Source organism: Aplysia californica, unplaced genomic scaffold (genome assembly GCF_000002075.1).
Source record: "Aplysia californica isolate F4 #8 unplaced genomic scaffold, AplCal3.0 scaffold00514, whole genome shotgun sequence".
NCBI lineage: Eukaryota > Metazoa > Mollusca > Gastropoda > Aplysiida > Aplysiidae > Aplysia > Aplysia californica.
In genome coordinates this window covers 383,255-388,623 of record NW_004797784.1, presented here as the reverse complement: position 1 = coordinate 388,623, position 5,369 = coordinate 383,255, and positions in this window count along the sequence as shown.

Genomic DNA, 5,369 nt, shown 5'->3' with positions numbered 1-5,369 from the left:
AGGGGGGGGGGAGGGAAAGGAGAACATTTTTAAAGAGAAAATGTTCCGTCGCTGTCAGGTTTCGAACCCCTGACCTACTAAATGAGAGGCGAACACCGTACTTCTAGACTAAGAGAGACCCCCCCCTCCCCAACTTGATTCTCATGTTGGTATGCAGCCCATGATATAGTACATGTATTGACCTCCTGTGTAGTTATAGATTTCAGATACCACTTGCTTTTTTAGGTAGGGGGGGGGGTCTTTTTCAGAAATGCCTCGTTTCCTCAGACGAAAACCCGAAGCGGGATTTATCCAACATCTCATATGAAATTTTTTTTAAGTCGGTGGAGGCTGTCCAGAATGGTAAGACTGTCCATGAAGAATCAGCTGACTTCGGGGTGCCAAAATCGACTTTCGGTCGTTGTGGGCAGAAGGTGAAAGTATGGGCAGATGCAGGGATTTAGTTGAACTACCAACAAACAGAAAAGGTTTTCTCTGAAGTACATGTACATGAGTCATGACTCGCTGACTATAAAACATACTCAAACAGATTTTGTGGGCTCACAACAAACCAGACTCGTACGTTAGCCTATGAAGTGGCAATACATAACAACGTGGACGTTTCAGAGCTTTGGAATGACAACACAGAGACTGTTAAACAGTAGTTTTTTCCACTTTTTGTTAAAAGGCACCCAGATTTGTTTCTGTGTACTCTAGGGGTAATTTCTCTCTTTTTAAAAAGTGTCGGTCATCACCTAAGAGAAAGTAGCTAGTTTTTTTCAACTTCTTATTGTAATGGCACCCACCAATGTACCAACATTCACGGTTTACAGCCTAGACAGATCTGGATGCAAAACTGTACAGTGCCCCGCCCTTTTTTTTCTAAGTGATCGTATTCAAGGGACGGAAACAGGTAGGGAAGATCACCTAAAAAAAAGCGTGGTTAACTTGTCATTATTAAACAATTTGTTTTGTTGTTTCTACAAACAGGTCTTCTTTGCCACCTGTCTTCATGTTCCCAAGAGGAAACTTTGAAGAATATGATATGGTGGAAGGATTCCACTGCTTAGTATCGAGCATAAGTAGATGAACTCAGACATTTTCTCTAAAGTAGTGGGACTTTTTTTTTCTTTTGCTTGTCCTAGCAAATACGAGAATCAAGCGATTTTAATAATAGATAATCACCAGAATCATTAATTTGCTAAAGCTTTCTTTTGAACTTGCCATAAAGAATGTTGTGTGGGTAATCATCCTCTCAGACCACACAAGAAATTAAAAACAGCTATTTTATAGAACTATCAGCTCCATGCTCCAAAAAATCCAGGAAAGAACATCACGATTTACTATATTATGGCATTTGTAATGAGCAATGCACAGCATAGAGAGCAGCCACTCCTGAAAGCATTGAGCATAGCTTCCGAGTCGAAAGGATCTGGCTTCAGAATAAATTTATATTTGGAAACCCCGATTTTTTATCGTTAGTTGTAACTGATTGTTCGCCGCAAGATTAAGGCACCCCAACCTCAGCTCCTTCCACCCGTGAAGCCATACGTCCTACTTCACCCAATCACCGTCCCAATTTCCCTGCCACTGTCCCAGTTCACTACGTGCATATATTAATAATATCATGTTTGAAACCAAGTATAATTCTGTATAAATGCATGTTATAGTCCTTTGGGTGTTGTCCTTCGTGTAAAAGGCCCTATTTTGCTTTCGGACTCTTTTAGATTTGAATCTCAAACTTCTGCGAATTAGATTGACGGTCCCTCATGATAATAAATTATAATCTCAGAACGTTGGGGGAAGCGTTGAGCACACATCATACAGAACAAGATGTTGAAAAAACTCTACATGAACAATTTCCACAAAATAAAGCGTCTATTAATCCCGAAGTACGCTGCCTTGTTTGCACCCCCCCCCCCTAAAAAACACACAGAAAAAAGCAACCCACAAACAAAAACAAAAAAACGAAAAAGAAAAATTAAGTCGGTGGGCACGATTTTGTTTTGTTATGGAAATGAGGAGAGCGTTTAGCAAGTGCGGGGGTCAATCCGGGCGATAGTTGTTTCTTCTTTCCTGCCTCGTTTCGTTTTCTTTTTAAAAAAATATAAATTGTATTACCTGTTGTTTTGGGTGTTGGTGTCAAAGATGTTCCCACGCTCCCACGCGCCGTTTGTGTCCTTACGTCACCGTCTCTAGTTCTGTGTTTCCTCTTCCACCCCCACCACCCCAACCCCATCACCCCTGTCCCGATGTACAGCAGCCAGCCCCTGTCATGTTCTAACACCGCTTTATCTTATTCTTATTTCTACTACCGGTGTCTGTGCTTTTGCTGTTAGGGACGTCGCTGTTACACGCTGAAGACGGGAGTTCGATTCCCGTGTATGGAGGTTTCATGAAGCCACTTTCTCCATTCGTTTTCTGAGATATCACATCCCTCTCAGCCAGGTTTCAGTTTGTCAGGCAGGTCAGAGCAGTCCATAAACGTGTCGATGAGATCATAAAACAAAATTTACCTTTTCCCCCCTTTCCTTCTTGACGCCACAATCTTGTTGTTCTACCAGGTGAATCTGGCCCGTGCATGCCTCTATACACACACTATTGTTCTGTATCGGGTCACCAGTTGTTGTTGTTTATGATAGAGCCTACAGGCTTGCCGTTTATGCAAATGCGGGGAGTTGACTTAACTTGGGGGGGGGGGGGGGGTAGAGCACACGATGTGCGGAGGGGGCATCAGTTAGAATAGCTGTTAGAGGGTTTTGATGACGTAAATTTGTGTGTGGGTTGAAGTGTCCCAGTTCGTGTGAGGACTGCCATGTTTGCTTACGTCCCAATAATTACGATATGCACGACATATCTGTTGTGGATACACAGCGGGCAATAAAAATTGTTCGCCTGGAGAAGCAACAATGTCTCTTTTGAAAAGAACCGCAAGAAAATAATTGTGTTGACGCGGGGATGGCGGAGGTACATGAACTCAATGAGGCTAGGCATTCTGATCACTCGACAACGCTGAAGACTTTGAGGACTTACTGTTTTGGAGACTTGCTATTTTGGGGGACTTGTTATGGGGACTTGCTGTTTTTGGGACTGCTTCGTTGCTCAAGCATTTTATTGTGTGTGACATCGAGGCGAAATCAGGCACTCATCAAAATAATGAAATCGAAGAAACCAGCATTTTCCCACTCTTTGAGCTTTGACTTTATCCTTCCACTTGTACTTCTAATGCGTCGAGGAGAAAAAGAGATTTCTGTCTCTAGCAAGCTAAATAGTCTGGCTGAGTGGTATGTTGTATGTTTTCAGGGTAACCTTTACAACCTCGATTCAGGTCTTCTATGGTCTTCCACTTGCCTTTTACCCTGCAGTATGTTTTACTGGCATGATGTGAGGTTCCACACATGTCAAATGTTCTTTGAGAAATTTTCATTTATTTAATTCAATTTTCTGAGTTGATGTCACTGGAAAACGCTGATCAAAGGCACACGAAAATGTAAATTTGCAGTGTGTAAGGAAACTGAAACCTGGGGAGTCAGTAAACTTTGGTGGCCTTTTTTGGCTAATTTTACCTCTGACGCCAGAATATAAATTAGTATTTTCCCCCAAAAGCATTACGATAAATGTACAATATTAATACCAAAACACCATATGCCCCAAAAATAACGAGCACCGGATTCCACCGAGTCGTGACACTTTTCCCAACAAAATGTATACTAAGAAAAATTAAAATTCGAGTTTCTGGTTTGTTCAATAATATGATGATGATTCAAAATTTATTCTAGCCTGAATAGATCAGGCTGGTGCGCCCCCTGGTTAAGGCCATAATTTTTGTATGCATGTGAAACGTATGAACGTATTTTGGAAATGCAACATGAGATTAAAATGTATATAATATTGTCTATATATTTGGGAAACGCAATATGAGATCAATGTAATATGTACATATATGGGAGACAGGACATGAGATCAGAGTAATGTGAATATACATATTTGGGAAACGAGACATGAGATAAGACGGGACATTATATCAGTGCCATGTGTCCATAGTTGAGAAACAAAATATGAGATCAGACGAAAGTGCTCCTATTTGAAACGTAGCCTAACAAAAGCAAGTGTGCCAGACACGGACAAACGCCGCACTCGATGCTCAATTCGTGCTGTAACTTGCCTTTGATGCAGCTGGGCAGTATTTTTTAAATAAGAAAATTATACTTGTTCTTGCAATAATGGCAATTGTTTAACAGAGTTTAACAAAGTGTGGATCATATAGGAGGCGGGCTGCTTGTCCCGGCTTGTCATGGCCAACCTGGACAGAGAGGGGGATTCATGAGGATCACAGAAGACAAATTAATGTTCTCAAGAAAATAGCATCATTACTTGGGACTCGAACTCACGTCGTTGAAGCTGATTTTCCCCTGTAAACAGAGTAAAATTTTTTAATTCAAATTACTTCATCACCACAAGAAAGTATAATTATAAAGATATAGTTGTGAGGCAGCGTGGTGGAATCAGGCTCTCGTCAAAATAATGAAATTGAAGAAAACAGCAGTTTTCTCCCTGCTTAGCAATTTTTTTCAAATTTTTGTTTTTAGACTCAACACCTTTTATGTCCATTTACAAACACATTCCTTTGAGGATTTCGCCGAAAACATCGATTTAAGGCACAAAAATATAAATTTACAGTTTCCATGGATTCTCCAGCTTTGGCGGCCATTTTCTCACTAATTTTACATCTGAAAACAGGTGACCCCCACCTCCTTCTTTCGCAAATATCTTGACTTGTATTCAAGATAAATGGATATTTTTTCCATCCAAATAAAGACCAGTGAACAGGCTTTAAGATGATTCCAATAACTCAATATGACCAAAAATTGAAGAGAGCCTGATTCCACCACGCTGCCTCACATTTGAAAAAGTAAGCCACACCGCTACACCTTCCTTGATGCCAAACGTATTGACCATGTTTTCCTTTTGAAGCATACCAAGGATGTCAAGATCTGAATGGAGGGAAGTATTATTTTGACAGTTTACTTCTTCTATATCTATCGCCAGACAAAGTTTTATAAAGTAAAAGCCTACTGCTTTAAGATCGTCTGTCTAGCCGTAAGTAGACCATATATAAATAGAATTTAATTTACCTTTAATGCATAATTATTTCAAACATTGTTCCTTGTAAAGGCCTGCAACTCGATCTGTGTGAAGAGATGTCTCTATAATTTGCATGTGATTCTGTGTGAGTGTGTGTGTGTGTGTGTGTGTGTGTGTGTGTGTGAGTGAGAGAGAGAGAGAGAGTGTGTGTGTGTGAGAGAGAGAGTGTGTGTGTGTGTGTGTGTGTGTGTGTGTGTGTGTGTGTGTGTGTGCGCGCGCGCGCGCACGTGTGTATATATAATATG